Raw genomic sequence first — 21,682 nt, forward strand, 5'->3', positions numbered from 1 at the left:
TTTTGAAAATGAGCTGTGGCATTAGAATAAAGTGTCATTACATGTCTTGATTGCTTTGAGGTCAGATTTATTTTCGTCATTTTGTGTCTTTAACTGTTCATGTTGCGTCTTTAAGGTTGCCATATTTTCTTCGTTTTGTTTTACACTCCTGGAAATGGAAAAAAGAACACATTGACACTGGTGTGTCAGACCCACCATACTTGCTCCGGACACTGCGAGAGGGCTGTACAAGCAATGATCACACGCACGGCACAGCGGACACACCAGGAACCGCGGTGTTGGCCGTCGAATGGCGCTAGCTGCGCAGCATTTGTGCACCGCCGCCGTCAGTGTCAGCCAGTTTGCCGTGGCATACGGAGCTCCATCGCAGTCTTTAACACTGGTAGCATGCCGCGACAGCGTGGACGTGAACCGTATGTGCAGTTGACGGACTTTGAGCGAGGGCGTATAGTGGGCATGCGGGAGGCCGGGTGGACGTACCGCCGAATTGCTCAACACGTGGGGCGTGAGGTCTCCACAGTACATCGATGTTGTCGCCAGTGGTCAGAGGAAGGTGCACGTGCCCGTCGACCTGGGACCGGACCGCAGCGACGCACGGATGCACGCCAAGACCGTAGGATCCTACGCAGTGCCGTAGGGGACCGCACCGCCACTTCCCAGCAAATTAGGGACACTGTTGCTCCTGGGGTATCGGCGAGGACCATTCGCAACCGTCTCCATGAAGCTGGGCTACGGTCCCGCACACCGTTAGGCCGTCTTCCGCTCACGCCCCAACATCGTGCAGCCCGCCTCCAGTGGTGTCGCGACAGGCGTGAATGGAGGGACGAATGGAGACGTGTCGTCTTCAGCGATGAGAGTCGCTTCTGCCTTGGTGCCAATGATGGTCGTATGCGTGTTTGGCGCCGTGCAGGTGAGCGCCACAATCAGGACTGCATACGACCGAGGCACACAGGGCCAACACCCGGCACCATGGTGTGGGGAGCGATCTCCTACACTGGCCGTACACCACTGGTGATCGTCGAGGGGACACTGAATAGTGCACGGTACATCCAAACCGTCATCGAACCCATCGTTCTACCATTCCTAGACCGGCAAGGGAACTTGCTGTTCCAACAGGACAATGCACGTCCGCATGTATCCCGTGCCACCCAACGTGCTCTAGAAGGTGTAAGTCAACTACCCTGGCCAGCAAGATCTCCGGATCTGTCCCCCATTGAGCATGTTTGGGACTGGATGAAGCGTCGTCTCATGCGGTCTGCACGTCCAGCACGAACGCTGGTCCAACTGAGGCGCCAGGTGGAAATGGCATGGCAAGCCGTTCCACAGGACTACATCCAGCATCTCTACGATCGTCTCCATGGGAGAATAGCAGCCTGCATTGCTGCGAAAGGTGGATATACACTGTACTAGTGCCGACATTGTGCATGCTCTGTTGCCTGTGTCTGTGTGCCTGTGGTTCTGTCAGTGTGATCATGTGATGTATCTGACCCCAGGAATGTGTCAATAAAGTTTCCCCTTCCTGGGACAATGAATTCACGGTGTTCTTATTTCAATTTCCAGGAGTGTATTAGCATTTGTAACATGGTGGCAATGTTTACTTTTTGCAAGGTCTCTGCCCCCGCCGCGTCATTAGACGTGACGTCATGTATTAACATGGGCTCTGACTGAGACTTTGAAATTTTTGTGATGGACGGCCTATTGTCAAAATTTCCGTTAACACTTGCGTCAATATTTGATGAATCGTCACTACCGGTTGATGTCGTAAAGTCATTTTCTAACATTTGTCTCGCGTCCGAGTCGGATAGCGTCTGAATAGTATGTCTTTGCTGTTCCATCTTTGCGTATTGTTCTCTAGTTATGACCATGCTTCACGTAAGATATGCTTCAAGAAAATAAAGTTTGACACTTGTTTTAAAATAAAATGCAGTTGAACATGAATCGCTCGTAGCAACAATGGCTGTTTGTTAATTTAAAAATGTAAACTGAATATGGGATTATTGTTAATGGCTGCTGGCCATGTTACAACGTATCGCACAAAAGTCGGCCATATTGTACACTCGTGTATTGGTATTGTTGCAGAAGTTATTGTTTAAGGAAAAGCACTAGTGATGGGCTAAACTGCGATTTTCCGATATCAGTGATTTCAGTGAATGCTACTTTTCAGTATCTGTTATTCTTAACTGCGATTTGTCGCAGTTAAGAGTCGCAGTTAAGGAAATAGGTCGTGTATCCCGCCGCCACTGCTATTTCTGCGATTTCTGCTACTTCCGCGATTTCTGCGACTTCTGCTACTTCTGTGACTTCTGCGATTTCTGCTACTTCTGCGATTTCTGTTACTTCTGCGATTTCTGTGACTCCTGCGATTTCTGCGACTTACCACCATATGAAAAAGTTACATCTGTCAACACAGAAAATTGCATCGCAACAAACCTGTCATTGGCAAGTATGTTTTACGTTTTTTCTTCCGTTGGCTTTAATTTTGTATTAAAGAAACAACTGTGAAAATATTAATAGTGTAATTAATATGTAAGTAGCCGTACAGTACTGTAATAGTTCGTGTTTAGAAAATGAATTCTAGCATATTGTTATGTTCACAGGTACCTGAACTACATTTCAGTCACTCAGTAAAGTTATAACTCAAAATATCATTGTCAGCAGATCTGAAGAAATTTGCCACTGCGTCTTTAGACCGTTTTCGTCAGACGAGAGGTTAGTTTCTAAGCGTTTCGATGGACTTAATTACTTCAGTGAGATCGTTCTTGCAAATGTGACATTCATTATAGCAAATATTAGCAATCTACTCTGTCAATTATATTGGTAGTAATTAGTGACAGCAAAAATTGTTTAATAATCCTTGTGTTTTTGCAGACGCAGTTCTTACTCTGATTACTGGTTGCTGTACGTATCTATCCACATCAAGGCTGTTGAGAGAGATTCGTGAAGATTCAAGACAGCTCTTAGAGGATTTGCAGTTTAAAAGTGAAATAATTGTGAAATAAGTGTGTGAATGATTAAACTGTGTTTTATTGAAGTTGTTGTGCGATTTTAAAGGCATAATAAATGTTAAATACAGTGAGTAAATAATAAAAATCTCATTTTCCACATGTTAAGCCGTCCAATACCCGTAATTTTCCGCCACTTACTTATTGGTAAACACTTGTTGAAGAGTGACATGCCGCCCCCCCCCCCTTTCTCCACAATCTTGGTGTGACACTGACCTGTAACATATCCCGAAGTCTACAATATGCGTTTGAGGCTTTTCATGTGAAAGTGGGAAGTACAGATCTTCCAGCTAAATCGGGAATAGCTTAAGTGCATTACTTCAAAGTAACACAGGAAAAGCTTACTTATGTAGGTGGTAGTAGTGTCGGCAAAAAGTTCTTGTGTGTAAAGTTGCCATGTAGAACACCAGGTGTAAAACTTTTCTCCTGAGTCTTGAACTGTGTCGGAACAAAAGTGAGGCATTCATATGACTGTTTTCATTGCACTACACTTATACATATGTCTGAGTTCTGCTGTGTTAACATTGCAAAGTCCTGTAGGCATGTGGAGTATTAACCAAAACTGTCATATTGGAAGCAGAATCAAACACATTTGTTATGTTACTTGATATTTTCAGGAGAAAAAGGCAATGTTGCTTCTTATTAATATAATACATTCAGAGTCACAGCAGTATTTGACCAACCATAACTGATGCTGAATGTGCATGTCGTCATATAATATGAAAGGCTTATTTCAATAGTGGTACAAGTCCATTACCTCCACTTTTCTGTCTATAATGCTTCTGAAACTAATGATCCAAGCAAACATAAATAAAGGTTCATCTCTAGCAAGAAGCCATATGCTTGAATATTTCTGGTATCTCAACTGCAGATTTTTCAGCACTCATTTAACTTTACGACTCTGTATCTCAAAATGAACAAAAATGGACTTGTACCACTATTGAAATAAGCCCTTCATATGCACATATAGCACATCGATCTCGTGAGGCACAAGGCTCTCATTACGAAGTACGTCCGTCGGTCAACAGATGGCACTAGGAAAAGTATGTTAACTGCGCTTTTTAGTTGCTACTTGCGACTCTTAGTTGCGATTTGTCACAGAAATCGCAGTTTGACTCGGTAGCGAATAGCGTAGTATGAACTTTGCTCAACAGATGGCAGTGCTAACTGCGCTTTTTAGTTGCTACTTGCGACTCTTAGTTGCGACTTGTCACGGAAATCGCAGTTGGACTCTATAGTGTATCGCAGAGATGGGCGTAGTACGAACTTTGACCCACAGATGGCACTGTTAACCGCGCTTTCTAGTTGCAACTTGCGACTCTTAGTTGCGACTTGTCACGGAAATCGCAGTTAGACTCGATACCGTATCGCAGAGATGGACGTAGTACGAACTTCGGCCAACAGATGGCACTGTTAACTGCGCTTTTTAGTTGCTACTTGCGACTCTTAGTTGCGACTTGTCACGGAAATCGCAGTTGGACTCCATAGCGTACCGCAGAGATGGACGTAGTACGAACTTTGGCCAACAGATGCCACTGTTAACCGCGCTTTTTAGATGCTACTTGCGACTCTTAGTTGCGACTTGTCACTGAAATCGCAGAAAGCAGTGCTAAATTCGACCAATAGATGGCTCACGTCTTTGAATGTGAAATACTACTTGCGACTGCTAACTGTGACTGGAATCGCAGTTAGATTCTGTAAAGTTGCTACTGTGATATCTGTGACTTCTCAGTCACTGTGATTTCTAACAGATACGCGATTTCCTGCCCACCACTAAAAAGCACTGAGAATGAAATTTATCACTGAAAAGTGCTACGCGCGAAAGAAATACTACAGAATCTACTGAAGAGCTAATACACTGAATTATGCGTCTGGTCAAGCCTGCAATGCTAAGATGCTGCGTCTTACCTTATTTTGCTGGAAGCTTCATTGCGTCTTCCCGCAAAATTTTAGAATTAGAAAATATCTTCATATTTTTGTTATTTCTCATATATTCAAGTCCAGGTCCAGAAAGTTGATTTTTCACATGAAACAAAGAGAACAATGCAACAAATGACAAAATAACAAGTCCGACACGCAGTCGCCAATATAAAATAGATAAACAAATAAATAAAATATAATATTATTATTATTTATTGTATGATAGTGATTGGTTGTAATTAATATTTGCTTATCTGGAACGTGGACGTTTAATTATTTGGTATCAGACGCTTGACAATGGCTTTTTCGTAAATGCAATGTTATTCGTAGTTGACCCTGAAATGTGATTCAAATAATCGGACTTCGTATTTAAATCGTTTCCAAAGACTGGTGCGGTAGGTGCGGACTCAAAATCTCAATATTAGAATAATTTGCCAGCCATGTCAATACGTCGTACAGAGGTGACTGTCTACTAAACATAAAAAAGTTTACACAGTTAGTTACATCAGATATATTCAACGAATAAGCCTACGGTTAAATAATTCTACTTACTTTCATAAATATAAATTCTTTACAGAATCGAGTGCCTAGTAAGATTGCAACTTGCAGTGTTCTTATATAACATCAAATACGGCAGTGTACCAGTTAATAAAATATACGTGCTTCCCGCACCAGTTATTCTACAGGGCCTACTTCTTGTTGATCAACATAAGAGTGTCATAATTGCATTTTGTTTTATCAGCGGCATAGCGCTGCAGTTCTGTGCCACAGGCTTTATTTATTTGTCAGAGATTAATTAGTTAATTAAGATTTCGCGTTTCCGAGGAAACTCACGCACGGCATGCAAATGTTCCTTTATATAGCTCATTATAAATTAAGATTGGACCTCGCACCCACCTCTTCCTTCAGCCACAGTTGGGATGATTAGCACGCCCGATTTGAGTTTTCTGCTGACTAGAAGGGAATGGCACTGTTGCTATCTGCAACTTCAATTATATTTACTGGATGCCACCTGCTACGCCAGTTGGTGTTCGATTTGGGGAGGGGGGAAGGATGAACTTTACTATAATCCGTTCTGCATAAGAATAAACCTGATGTAAACAAACACAAACGCGATGATTGGTCAGAAGCCGTAGCACATGTACACTGGTGTTGTTACGCTCTTGGAAGTAAGTGCAACTTATGTATAAGATGTCTTATTTCTAAGTTACGTTAAATGAAACTTTAAAGGCGGGTCCACACCGAACGCGCCGCGCCGCGCCGCGCCGCGCCGCGCCGCGCCGTGCTTTGGCGCGCTGCTGCAGCCCGCGCACAGCTGTAAAAAACAGAGAGGAGTGCCCCGCCGCGGCGCGCACTGTGTTCCAGTTGGAGCGCGCGCATCGTCTGAGAAGAGGAAAAATCGTCGTCACTGGGTAACTCCAGTGTTAAAGAGTAGGGCATTGTGCAGTGGAAATAATCTTTTTAGTGAACTGCTTGCAGGCAGTAGTGGACAGTTAGAAAACTTTTATCGAATGTCTTTAGAAGACTTTGAACATCTGTTGAATGTGATCGAACCCGACATAATGAAGAAGGACACAAATTGTAGACACGCTATATCTAGCAAAGAGAGACTGGCAATTACTTCGCGCTTTCTGGCAACCGGAGATTCCTTTACAGGTTTGATGTATCTGTTCAAAATATCTGAACAAAGTATATCAAAGATTGTCATAGAAGTTTGCACAGCTCTCAGTAATGCACTGAAACCCTTTGTAAAGGTAAGAAGTTATTATTCTTCATTGTCTTTAAATGGAAACATCCTTTTTTAAAGAATTTGTAGTTAAGTTATTTGCATAAAGTTGTTAGCTGTCTGAAGTCAAATGTGTACAAGGTAAAGGGGTTGAATGCTGATAGCATTGGATCAAAGAAAGTTCTTTACAAACAATTATTTATTGACTGCGGTTTTGTTATTCTTTACAAGCTTATGTACATAAATATCCACATATAAATAAAAATGTTACTCAAACCGTAGAAACATGTTATTGTTAGCAGAATGCACTTAGGAATCAAATGTATTTGCAAAGGGCTGCAAAACAATATATGTTGGAGGTTCTTGGAGCAGAGCTGAAACGTGTAAGACGGAGCAGGATAGAATCATGTGGTTCACTGCTACTGCATGGTTGATTAGGCACAACTGTTTGATGTGAGACGAGCACAGGTGACTGGGAGTAACTCGAGGGAGAAGTTGCGGAATAGGGCTGCATTGGGGAGAGGAGCGGTTCGCAAACAGGACTGCATTGGGGACAATGGACGACAGAAGGAGAAGTATCTGATGTGAGGCGCTGTGAATACAAATCAGTCTCCGCATTGAAGATCACCTGTGCATTAGAACTGATCTCCTTAGGTTGTCAAATTAGCTGAGCTTCATTGTAATATGCTCCCTGAAAGTAGAACACTCGTCAGGATGTACATTTCCCACATATCCAAAATGCCATAAGCCTTCATCAGGATCGGATCTTCTTTCTTCTTACGTTTACTGGCTGGTTTTTTTTTGGGGGGGACTGAAAACCCTTTCCCTTGCACGTCATTTCTTCTTCTTTGTTTGAAGGCGCTGACTCGCCAAGACTCATGAGAACTGTCGAGGCGTAGCGCCGTATAACGATCCTGCCTTGGAGGCGGTTTAGTGGGAGATGTGTCTCAGAGCTGGATAGTGACAGATGGTGGCGCGAGACTGGATGCGCACGTAGTTTATGTATCAGCCGATAGAGGACAGTATTGAATAGGGGACTGATTTAGTTTCGATTGTGCCCAGTAGAGTGCACTAAAGTAATAGAATGTTTTTCATAAACTGTTCTAGTATTTTCATAAAGTGTTATTATTTCTTTTTGTGTATGTAAAATGTTATAAACGTGTTTTAGCAGTATGAATGATGCGTGAGTGTGATTTAAGGTTAATATGAAGATAATTGTTTAACGAGTTATGTAGTGGGATTTAGTGTGGGAACATTTCGAAGAAGTATGGATATGAACAAAGGGGATTTTTGTAGACTACATTTGTAAAGTAAGTTTATGGTAAAGGGAAAGTTAATTCAGGTATAAATAACAATAGTAAATAACGTTATGCATAAACAAAACTTCAGCATATTAGATAATTACGTCGGTAAAAAGTGCAGTAATTAGGTTTACTATTTTGCTATTGGTTATGGATGAAAAGCGCGGACTGATGCGGGAGAGTGTTGTTTTGCTATTGGCTGTTGAGTAAACTGACCAATGGTAATGCAATATTCTTCGCGCGCTTTTCTCTGAAGGTAGAGAAAACTTAAAAGAGTGTTCTAGAGAAGAATCGAAGCCTAGCCATGAAAGAGATCGGACGTGCGCAGTAGTAGTTCCGATGGAAAAGATAAGTTGCCGGATCTAGCAGTGTTTCATACATCAAAAGTGTTGGAAAGTACGGCATAATTATTCCGATGTGTGTGTAGAAATTTCGGAATTTTTAAGTGAATTTTGTGACGAGAAAAGACATACATTCCGCGTGGCGTATTGAGTAAGTCGGTGGCTAAAAACTGTGACTGCATTTGGTACCGACAGACTTAATATTTGGCGAGCATTCTCAATCAAAAATAATCAGTATTTTTGTAGCTATTACGTTTTCGGGAAACGCAACACCATAAACTTGCTAACGTCAGTGAAAGGGATTATGCGTGACTGTGTTAAGACTAGCACGGGCTTGGCAGTGATTCTTGTTCACCTAAGTTTCAGAATATATTAATTGAGGACAAAATTTCCAACCTTTCATTTCGTGTTTCTCCCGAAACGTAGATTAGTGACATTAATTGCAGCCTGGTTCACGTCGAAGTACAGCAGGTTTCACTCAGCTTTCCTACTGATGATCTGCTGAGACAATGTTACAGGTAGGTGCAGGTCCGTCGTAAAGGGCGGAAAGAACCGCGCCGCCGCACGTGGTGCATCGGTGCCAGGAAACACTAAAGCTGTAGTATTTTGTATCCGCATTCGAGAGAAAGATTTTGATGGACTGAACAGTGAACGTTAGTGAAAGAATTTAGTGAATCGTTACTAGCAGAAGTTTGAACGGAACCTGTCTCGAGTTGCTGGAGTTGCAAGAGAGAAGATGATACGCAACGGCTGCAGTAGCGACGGAGGCGCAGCAGATGTCATGTTAGCGGTGGCGGCGAGCAATACAACGGGGCAGCGCGGCCAGCCCATACTACGAGCGGGGACCCGGAAACTGTTAAGGTAGCAGCGGGGGGTCGGACTCGCAGTTTCAACACGCCGAGGCTGCAGCATTCGACAAAAGATAAGTCAACTTTTTTACATTTGTTGTGTGGGTATGCTGAAAGACTGAGAAACATGGCAAGTGATAAAGATTTTGTGAATACGGTGAAGGAGGAAGAACTTTCGTTCAGTGTCAGTGCTTTACACACTAGTACACCTGAACAGAGAGAAGGAGTAGATGTTAAAATAAAAGGGGATGTTTTTGATGATATTTCTATGTTATTTACGGACAGTGGAATTGAGTCTGCTTCAAGTATGTCTGTTAATGTAACTAGTGGGGATAATACTAATCCCAAAAGTGACATTAAGCATGGGCTCAGTAACGATCAGTTGTGTGATGATAGTGTTAGTAATGTTACTGAATCAAATATGGCAAACGTGTCAAATGTGGATACCAAATTTGGTATAGTTCCAGTGGAACAAGGTAAACAAGAAACAATGATGCCAAAAATGGAACTAGGAAGTATGCAGGAAATGTTTGCCGTTTTAATGGGGTTTATACAAGGACAAACTAATTTGGCTGAAAAAATTAATAGTAAACTCGAAAAACTTGACAGTGGGTTTAATGAAAAACTTGAAAAGCAGACTGCTGTTTTGAAAGAAATGTTGGAAAATGAATTGAAGTCATTAGAAAATAAAGTAGATGACAAAATTTCTAGAGTTGAGAATGATTGCAGACGAGAGGGATGGTGTATTAGTGGAAGATGTGACAGAATCCAAATGCAAGAAAGTGGTTAGCAACCATGTTGAAGTCGAGTCATGTTCTGAGGAAGGAGAAAGTACAGAGGCTGCAGAATTACAGGAAATTAGTGATGCCAGTGTGGAGGAAATATTAGCGTCTATAAAAGACGACATTTGTGAGGCTATTAGGGAGAATCAGGAGGATGGTGACCAAAATAGGGGTCGACCAGTTAATAGTGGAGAAAGGGAAGAGAGAGAGGTTATAATGGAGAATAGCGAAGCGCCAGAAGGGAGTTTTGAGTTGTCACTAGTGGATAGAATACTAAGTATGGGGGAGAAATGTAGTGAAGGTGATACTGCAAAAATCTATGTAATTTCTGGAAACAGGCAAGGTTTCGATAGAAGGGACGTTGTGAACGAGTTGTTGGAGGAGGGTGCTGATATTAGCAAGGAAAGGAAGGTATTGAGTCAACCAATAATTAGTCTGCAGGTGTGTGATGAAGAGGTACAGTGTTTAGCAAATACATGTAGTGATTTATGTGCTGTGAGTAAAGGTTGGTTAGAATCATTGCAAAAAGGGAATGATCTTGTAATTATGCCGGTAATGGGGGTACAGATTATTGTAGCTACTGGAAAAGTGAAAAAACCTGTCAGACATGAAGTTCTGTTGCCAGTGAAAATAAATGGGGTGGAAGTATTCCATAACTTCCTTATAATTCCTGATCTGTGTATAAAAATGTTGATTGGTGTAGATTTCTTTAACCATTACAAAGGGAGATTAAATTTTAAAGAAATTTTTTGAAATAAATGGGAAAGATGTGATTTTCGAAAAGACTATGTGATCGATGAAGAAGTAGCCAGCATACCAGTTAGGTATTGTAGAAGGACAGAGGATTTGGGAGACTACAATGAGTATGGAGATGATGTGGGGGTGGACCCTGAGGAAATGTGGGTGGTACAAGAAAAAATAGAGCAAAAAGTGAAAGAGGTGCCAGATTTAGAGGAGGATCAAAGGGACCGGTTAAGAGTAGTGTTACTAGATCTTAAAAATGTTTTTTCTGGTAAACCTGGCTTAGTCAAGGGGTATGATTGCTACTTAAATGTAAAAGATGACACTCCTTTTTTTCAAGAAACCTATACCTATCGCTGAAAGATACAGGGAAGCTGTTAGGGACCTTATACAAATATGATTAAATGCGGGATTGTTGAAAAGGCTGTGAGTGTATATAATAATCCAATCATTGTGGTTACGAAGAAGGATGGATCTGCAAGGCTAGTGCTGGATGCTAGAACTTTGAATAAAGTTGTGTTACCAGAAAGTGACCGGCCAGAAAACATTGATGAGTTACCTCAAAAATTTGAGGTATCTAATTATTTTACATCCATGGACATGACCTCTGGTTACTGGAATCTGTAGCTGGCCAGGGAATCCAGAAAATATACTGCTTTTTTGTTTGAAGGCAGATGTTATCAATATAAGGTGGTACCCTTTGGTTTAAATATAAATGTGTGTGTGCTTTTGTTAGAGCCATGTTACAAGTGTTGAGGGATGAACTATATAAATGATATATTAATTTCAACTGCCACATGGGTAGAACATTGTGTTTTGTTAAATAAAGTTTTGGATGCTATTGAAAAAGGGGGATTGAAATTGAAATTGGAATAAACTGATTTTGCTAAGAAAGAATTAAAATTTTTAGGTCACATCATTAGTGGGAAAGGAATAATGCCGGATTTGGAAAAATTGAAGGCTATTATGGAATACAAAGCTCCAAATAATAGAAAGAGTTTAAAAGGGATGTTTGGATTATTTGGATTTTACAGGCGTTTTGTACCAGGGCAACTATTTAACTCAACCTGTTTAAGAAATTTGTTGAGAAAATATGTACCATACAAATGGACCAATGAATGTCAAATTGCTTTTGAGGAACTAAAGAAAGCCTTATGTGAAAGCCAAATACTTCGTCATCCTAATTTTTCCAAACCTTTTTGCTTAATGGCAGATGCGTGTGGATACGGGATTGCAGTAGAGCTGTTTTAAGTGTGTGAGGAAGGAGATAATGAGGTTCATAAAACCATAGCATTTCCGAGCAGATCATTGCAACAGTCTGAGAAATATTATTGCATTTCAGAACAAGAGGCATTAGCGATTATCTTTGGATTAGAAAAATTTAAACAATACCTGTTGGGACATAAAGCATTTGTATACAGTAACCATAGGGCGTTGACATATCTGAAGATGTGCAAATTAAAACACCCCAGGCTAACTAGGTGGTCTCTATACTTACAACTATACGATCTGGAAATTAAGTACATAAAAGGATCTGGGAATGTGGTGGCTGATGCATTATCCAGGGGCATAGAAGATAATGAGGACAATGGAAGTATGTTGATAGACAAAGAGGGGGTTCATGTATTTGCAACTGTGACGAAGATTGAGGAGGAGGGACAGTTGAAAAAAGTGTGTATAGAATTAAGAAGGGAACAGAACCAAGATGACAGTTTGAAAATGGTAAAAATTTATTTAGGTAATCCAGCTTATCCTAAAGTTGCCGAATATTATAAGATGCATCAAGGGGTTTTATTCCATCAGAGAAAAAATACTGATAGTCAATGGAAGGTTTGTTTTCCTGATCAACATGTGAATTTATTAATTGACTATATTCATAAGAAGTTTGGGCATTATGGGACCAGAAAATGTGTAACTAAACTCAGTGAAACTGTAATTTTTAATAATATGTGGAGACGAGTATAAGCAAGGGTTGAAATGGGTGACAGATGTCAAAAAGTGAGAGCTAATAACAAAATAGTTCAGGGAGACATGTATAGTGTTGTTTGGTCCTTTGCCTGTGTCTCGAGGAGGTTGTGATCACGTTTTTGTGTTGGTGGATAGGTTCACAAAATTTGTGAAACTATACACAATTAAGAAAGCTAATGCGAAAGTGATAGTAAATCGTTTACAGAAAGAGTATTTTGTGGTGGTAGGAGTTCCAAAAGCTATCTTGTCAGACAATGATCCGCAATTTGTCTCCAACAAGTTTAAGGAATGTATAGAAAGCAGGAACATTGAGCACATAAAGATTTCAGCGTATTTTCTGCAAGGAAACATGTGCGAAAGTATTATGAAGGAGTTGAAAAGGTTATGTCGTACTTATTGTCATAGAAAACATACGTCATGAGCAAAGTATATAGAATATTTTGAGAATGTCATCAATAATATAAAGCATGAGGCTACAGGGTTCGCTCCATGTGAATTGGTGTGGGGGATAAGACCAGACAATTTGCTGTTTGTGGAGTTTCCAGTTATTGTAGACGTGGCACTGAGTGTAAAAGAAAAAATTGCTAGAGAAAACATTAAGAAAATAGCATTGGAACGTAAAAGACACCATGATGCTAAGGCTCAACGGACAAGTTTCCAAATTGGAGAACTGGTATTAGTTAAAAGAAGGGAGAAATCAAAAAAGATTATAGCAGAAACGAAAAAGTTGTGTGTTTAGAAATTTCGGAATTTTTAAGTGAATTTTGTGACGAGAAAAGACATAAATTCCGCGTGGCGTATTGAGCAGGTCGGTGGCTAAAAACTGTGACTGCATTTGGTACCGACAGACTTAATATTTGGCGAGCATTCTCAATCAAAAATAATCAGTATTTTTGTAGCTATTACGTTTTCGGGAAATGCAACACCATAAACTTGCTAACGTCAGTGAAAGGGATTATGAGTGACTGGGTTAAGACTAGCACGGGCTTGGCAGTGATTCTTGTTCACCTATGTTTCAGAATATATTAATTGAGGACAAAATTTCCAACCTTTCATTTCGTGTTTCTCCCGAAACGTAGATTAGTGGCTTTAATTGCAGCCTGGTTCACGTCGCAGTACAGTAGGTTTCACTCGGCTTTCCTACTGATGATTTGATGAGACAATGTTACAGGTAGGTGCAGGTCCGTCGTAAAGGGACGGAAAGAACCGCGCCGCCGCACTGTCACTTACATGTAATGCTTCTTCTACGACATTTAGTGTAGAATCGTGTAGGCATTCCTCATCACCAGAACTCTGAAATGAAACAGTAGGCTATATTGTATTAATTTTGGCAGTAAATGCGAGAGCCAAAATCCTGTTTCATTATGGTACAGTACCAAGTCATTTATTTTTCTTTAATTATCTTATATGGCTAAATCGATTCTACAAATAGCATAGCTCTCTCGAGGACGAAAGCCAAGTGAAATAAACAACTATATTTCTCAGAGAATTCGGAATTCGCACTAGGACTAGTGTGACAAGTACAGTTTCATTTGTGAACAATAGTAGATGGATTGTTATCCGATGTTTTCTGATGGCAATCATGATGCCATTGACTGTTAACAGATTTTATTATAATTTCATGGCTGCAGTTTCGGCCTTAAGCCATTCCCAAGTTGAATTTCGAAATATGTTTATGTATATCATTGTAACAGGCATACACTTGTTCTGAGCATAAAATATTGTTGTATGAATTTCGTATATGGAATTAAAATTCAATGAAAAATGTGTGACAATGGCTTAAAGGCCGAAACTGCAGTTGTGACATCATACTAAATATTTGTCAACAGTCAATGGCATCATGATTTGCTTCAGAAAATATTTTACCACTGTGGGCCCTTCACAAGAGAAATTCTTCTGTTATCACAAGCTTTCATTCTAGCACTGCCCCATTGTACACGTTCATTTCAACCACACTTGACACAATTGTGTACCAATGTCATGTTTTAATTCTTCAATTTTTAGACAAGGTATGTTGTAACTTCTTTGAAACCCTTTCTTTTCAGTTGCCGAGTACTACAGAAGAATGGAAACGATGTTCGGAGGAATTTGATATAACATGGGACTTCCCTCATTGCCTGGCTGCTATAGACAGTAAACACGTAATGTTACAGGCACCAATAAACACCAGCAGTGAGTGCTATAACTACAAGAACTTTTATAGCATTGTGTTGTTTGCTCTAGTGGATGCAAACTACCATTTCTTGTATGCAGATGTGGGTTCACAGGGTGGTATATCTGATGGTGGGATATTCAAAAACAGTAAATTGTGGAAGAAATTGCAAGACAACTCCCTTAACATACCTCGACCTGAACCACTTCCTGGACGTGAACGGATGACACCATATGTTATATTGGCCGACGAAATATTTGCTTTGCACGAGAATGTGATGAAACCTTATGCAGGCGTCTATGAGAAAGGTACAAAAGAGAGAACATTTAACTATCAACTTTCAAGAGCCTGTCGAGTTTTCGAAAATTGTTTTGGAATCCTAACATCCGTTTTTAGGGTCTTGAGGAAAAGCCAGTGTTATTGTTCTGACGACTATTTACTTGTATAATTATTTGAGACAGAGCAAGAAATCTTCCAGTTTGTACACTCCAGACGGCACAGTGGACAGTGAGCTACCAGATGGTACTTCGAAGGAACATGGAGACGGGAAGCACAGCCAATATCATTATGCAATTTAAAGGCAGTGTCAAGAAAAAATTCGTCAAATGCCCGAGCTGTTCGTGAAGAGATGGCCGACTATTTTGTCGAAAATGGACTCATACCTTGGCAAGATGAGGCAGCATGAATGCATATACGTGCTTGTTATCACTGCCCTGTTGTCAAGATCACATTTTGGCCTAATAAAATATTGTGTTTAAGTGCTAATAGAATCTGACTGTATTATAGATAATTGTTATATTACATGTACTTACATTTTCTGTGTTTATGGTACCAGTGGGAGTGTCTCGTTCCTTCAGGAATTCAAATAATGGTAAAGCAAACCAGTTACTACTGTAAGTGTCTGCCAGCCCTGAAACCATAGAGCGATGTTATAATAAATGTAAATGGAAAGCTGTGCTTTTACAAATATTGTTTATGAATAGTTACCTTTTCCAGTGCCCCTCGACTTCTTCATTTTCATTTTCTCCCTTCTGTACGAAGACAACAAAGAGGTCATCCTGTTTTTTGCTTAGTCGATTCCACAGCCGATGCCACTTGCGACCCACTGCCAAGCATCATTTTTTTGTTTTATGTAGTAATTATTCTCGTTTGGGTCCCACAATTCCCGCCTTTGTCTATACAGATCTATGAGGTTTTCAGTTTGTTTCCGGTCCCACTCCATAATGAGGACACCACCTGCCTCCAACGCGAATTCACACACGCAGTAAACTACTGTGCCTGGCAGCCGAAGCCCCGTCTAAACTGAGCGTGCGAAAATGTGCCACTTCCTTTGATGCACCGACAACAGCTGGAAAACTGCGCAACACGACGCGGCGCAGCGTGGTTCGCCGTCCACACTGAGCGCAGAGAGCCGTTCCGTTTTGCACAGCGCGGCACGGCGCGTTCAGTGTGGAACCGCCTTAAGATAGTCAAATGTACTATCAGCCATCAACGTATTTCTTAATCGTGCTTTAGCTTCATAGGTTTCATTTCAAAAATTGTGTACAGTCACAGCCTCTGCAGCGTTGTGCACTGATTGTCGCGCCGATAATGCGCAGTATGAACATGGCTGAGGCTGCTTTCTCTTCTGTAGTGAAACACACACGAAGAACACAATTAAAAAGTGCCGAGAAATAGGCTGTTATTAATGTTTTTCATCAATTTACGAATATAATGGCTTTGAAGTTTTCCCAGTGGTGTATATATTGTAGTTGATAATCTGACTCGCATTAAAAGGGTCGTGCAGTCAGTAGCGTAATGGAATATGAAATAAATGCTGTTGTTCGTGCTGTGGTTCAAACCTCCACATAATCATTTTTTCTCTCGTTCCATTTGAAATACATACATCTCGTAATTATAAAACTCATCATCATCATCATCTTTATGAATAATACTCGACTTCTTGTTTCTAATTACATATTAGACACGAAATTCCTGTTTCCATTTCCAATACAAATTCTTAATTATCGATGTTTTATGAAAGAATGCCCATAAAAGTTGTTGAAATTAAGAAAACATAACAGTTTGATTTTTTAAAGGAAAAATGAAAAACCAAATCCTTTTTATTTTGACTATGGCCATCGCTTTATACCACAGAGTCAGATATGTATCGTAGAAACATGAAAAACATTCATTTTCACTGCATTGAATACATCATACAAACGCTGCATTTTTATATTTGGTACTGCACCATTACAATATCAACCCCACAGAACTGATCTGGAGCCGAGCTTCAGGATTTGGCCCGAGAAGTAACAAGACTGTTAAGCTGCGAGACGTACTGGAACTAACGCATGCAGCTTTCTCACACGTCACTGCCGAACGCTGGAGGGATATAGAACAGCTCGTCATAAAAGAAGAAGAGAGAATGTTGCGAAGCTTGAACAGTCCTGTGCAACGTCTTCAGGAAAAACACCCAAATTCGGCAGTCTTTGAAGCAGTCTCAGTACAATAAAGTGGATGAAGCTCCTTTCCTTTGGTTTACGCAGGAAAGAGAATGAATGGCTCTGAGCACTATGGGACTTAACTTCTAAGGTCATCAGTCCCTTAGAACTTAGAATTACTTAAACCTAACCAACCTAAGGACATCACACACATCCATGCGCGACTGTAGTGGTCGCCCAGTTCCAGACTGTAGCGCCTAGAACCGTTCAGCCACCCGGCCGGCAGGAAAGAGAAATGGGAACTTCTCTGAGTGGAGCACTGGTTCAGGAGAAGGCTGTTTACTTGAACAAGTTAATGAATGGTGATGAGTCTTTTAGTGTGAGTACAGGTTAAAACATCATAGAATCCGTCAGCTAACAATTACTGGAGATAAGCTTTCTTCTGTCCGTGATGCAGCGAAGGAATACTTGAGTGAGTTTGAAAAATTGGTTTGATGCAGCTCTCCATACTACTCTATCCTGTGCAAGCTTCTTCATTTCCCAGTACCTACTGCAACCTACATCCTTCTGAATCCGTTTAGTGTATTCATCTCTTGGTCTCCCTCTACGATTTTTAGCCTCCGCACTGCCCTCCAATACTAATTTGGTGATCCTTTGATGCCTCAAAATATGTCCTACCAACCGATCCCTTCTTCTAGTCAAGTTGTGCCACAAAATCCTCTTCTCCCCAATTCTACTCAATACCTCCTCATTAGTTATGTGATCTACCCATCTAACCTTTAGCATTCTTCTGTAGCACCACATTTCGAAAGCGTCTATTCTCTTCTTGTCCAAACTATTTATCATCCACGTTTCACTTCCATACATGGCTACACTCCATACAACACTGACACTTAAATCTATACTCGATGTTAACAAATTTCTGTTCTTCAGAAACGCTTTCCTTGCCACTGCCAGTCTACAGAAAAAAATATGGTAAGAGGGGGGAAGTATTTTCTACAAGAAATTTATAATGCTGACAAGACTGGTCTTAATTTTAGAACATTTCCAACAAAAAGCCTGGCATGGAAACCAGAAGACCATGGTCCTGGTTCTAAAAAGTGCAAGGATCGTGTGACTTCATTAGTGTGTAGCAACGCTGCTGGTAGTCACAAGCTGCCTTTAATGCTGATCAGCAAATCTGCTAGGCCCAGAACTTTTAAAAACTGCAACATGAAGTCCCTGCCCATATATTATCACAAGCAGAAAAGAGCATGGATAAATGGTAAGCTGTTCAAAGAATGGTTTCACAGCCAGTTTGTTCCCTCTGTTCGGCGGTTTTCTAAGGAAAATCATTTGTCTCCCCATGCAGTCCTTTGATTTATAATGCGTCATCTCTCCCCAGCACTGAGGAATTATGTGATGGAGAAATTGTGGCGAAATTTTTGCTGCTGCATCTTACACCACTTCTACAGCCAATGGACCAGGGCATACTGCAAACATTAAAACTGATTTACAGAAAACAATTTTTAAGAATGCTGATCCAAGGTGATAGCATTCCTCTAGTGGACAAAATAAAAAAGCCAATGTGAAGGATGTTGTTTATTGGACCGTTCAGGCATGGCAGATTATTTCAGAAAATACTCTGAGAAAATCATGGAGAAAACTGTGGACATCTCTTGAATTTCAGGACAACATAGTTGAAAATGAAGAGGAAAATCTACTGCAAATGATACAGACAATCCCTGGACGTGAAGAAGCTAGTGAAGGAGACATAGATGAGTGGATGGCAGCAGATGGGGTATGTGTGGAGAACCTTACTGACGCTGATTTGGTTGTTACTGTGACTCAAGTCCAGGAAGAAGTGGACTGTTGTGATGGAAGTGACAATGAGCCTGAAGGTGACAGAGCGGAGCTGGTGCCATGCAGTGATGCAGCAGAAGTCCTTGACCTCGCACTACGTTTTTTGAAGCAACAGCCCACTACTACACCTGCTGATTTGATGTTTATGAGACGATGGCGCAATTATGATTCATATAACAGACTGTCTTCATTACGACAAAAAACAATGACTGAGTTTTTGTCATCTAAAAAGTAGGGATAAAATGTCTGCTGTATTTTTTAGGTTTCACAGCTTCTCTTTCATCATTATGCATTGTTTAAACCTAATGTTTTCTTGCCAATTTTTCTAATACATGTTTACTGTACTGTGTAAATTAAAATAATGTGTATGTACAGCAGTTCATTGCACAGTTTTCCATACTCAGACAAAAATTTTTCATTTCAGATTACCGGGGTTCGGATTAGTGGGACTCTGCTGTACTCAAGAAAACTTGGCTGCAGTCCCACATGAAATGAAAATCCAATGAGGTTCCAGCAAACACGCAAGAATACATAATGCAATGTTTACATCAGGTTTATTCTTATAGTGAATGGATTATAGCATGGCCCATCTAGATGTATCAGGCGTCCCATATCACTCCAACTGCACATGCCCCACACCATTATAGAGCCTCCATCAGCATCAAGAGTACTCTGCTGACATGCAAGGTCCTTGGATTCATGAGACTATCTCCATACTCATACACGTCCATCTGCTTGATACAATTTGAAACGAGACTTGTCCGGTCAGGTAACATGTTTCCAGTCATTAACAGTCCAATGTCTGTGTTGATGGTGGAAGGTGACTACACTGAGTCACAGCGCCAGAGATTGCGCCAAAGAGTATTTTTCCGCCGCCTCCACTGGGGCAGTAGTAGTTCAGAGGTTGCCGTGGGCAGTTCTTGTTGAGAGGATGTCGATAGCAGTATTAGTTGAGGGCATGTCGTGTGCATTTCTTCTGTTGGGTGAGACAGCAGATGCTGTTCGATTGGGGATGTTGTAATGATCACAGTGTACTTTTCGTCAATATATATGAAGGTAACAAAAAAATTTTTATTTCAAATTTCCTAAATAACAGTGCCTCTTGGTCACAGGTTCAGTCAACAAAGCATTTGGCTTGTGTTCATGTATTAGACTGTAATTCTGATTTCTATATACAGTTATAGTATTTCTGGTTTTTTTAATTACTTCATTGTAAATGATGTTTAAAATATCTTGTCGTATTGAGGAAGAACCGTGCCAGATGTGTATGTTGAATCACACTTCCACACACAGAACAGTTACACTTATGCTTTGTTGTTTCGTAGCTTTTATAGTTGCTGGGGACTTAAATTAATCAATTGTGTTAACAGAAATTTCCTTTCATTCTTTATTGTGATTCTATGCAGTCAGATTGCGTACTAATACTACTCAGGGCCTACCGGTTACGAGACTTCGTAACCGGACATACAGCTACTAAAAATATTTGCATTATAAATAATTAAGCCCCCATGCATATGGCGACCCTGCCAGGATCGTCCCTTGGAACTCTTTTGATAGTAAAAATAGCAGACAGTAGTATTGTTGTAGTAATTTGTAGTTTAGTAATTGTAGTCTATATTGCATGTGTAGATTTGGTAATTGAACATTTGTAGTTGTCTTGTCATTCTTCTGATGGTATTTCTGTGGAATTTAATTTTTGATGAGTCAACTACGGGTTTGACAATTTTGTGCAATTGTGAAGGTTTTAAGTGTTTGTTAGGCATGTTTGTCGGGAAGCATTTCATGTGAATGGTATTGTTGGTGATAAAGTGTATATTGTGTGTAATTTTCGTATAGTGACGAGTTTTGTATGTTTTGTAAATGATTATGCGATCAATGAAAAAGGCAAAAATGATGGATAGTCAGAATGACGAAATTGTTAACATGGCGAACTCGCCAACACAGGAGAACAATAGGATGAATAATGAAGTAGGAAACAATTTAATAAACCAAGAAAATAGTCCAGAACCAGTTCAAAATTTTTCTCAATCAAAAAATTCACAGAATACGAGATTGATGTTAGAAGATTCTGAAATAGTATCGAACACAGATAGCTTTATGGCTATGACGAAGGAAGTTAGGGTCGAAAAGAATTTGAAACCAGTTAATATGGAGCAGTTGATGATTGCTAAATTAAATTTGGCAACACGGTTAGAAACTGGTATGGGAACAATGGAAACACAGTTAAGATCTGAATTAAAAACAGTGGGATCACAAATAGGAACAATTAAAACTGATATGGGAACAATGAAAACACGGTTAGACTCACAAATAGGAACAATTAAAACCGAGGAGGAAACAATGGAAACACGGTTAGACTCACGAATAGGGGCATGTTTTAAAAAAATGAAAGATGAATTAAAGAAAGAAATTAGAGAAGAAGTACAACCGATTTTGAATGCTCACAATAATAGATTAATTTCAATAGAAATCAGACAAAAGAAACAGGATAGAGAACAGGAAGAAAGAGATCACGTGATAGTACAAAAATTTTCATAGTTAAATTTACAACGTGCACACGATAAGGAAGAAATATTTGAAAGAATCGAGGAATCCGTACCAAATGAAAGAATAAATAGCCTAACACAACAATATGA

Source organism: Schistocerca nitens, chromosome 1 (genome assembly GCF_023898315.1).
Source record: "Schistocerca nitens isolate TAMUIC-IGC-003100 chromosome 1, iqSchNite1.1, whole genome shotgun sequence".
NCBI lineage: Eukaryota > Metazoa > Arthropoda > Insecta > Orthoptera > Acrididae > Schistocerca > Schistocerca nitens.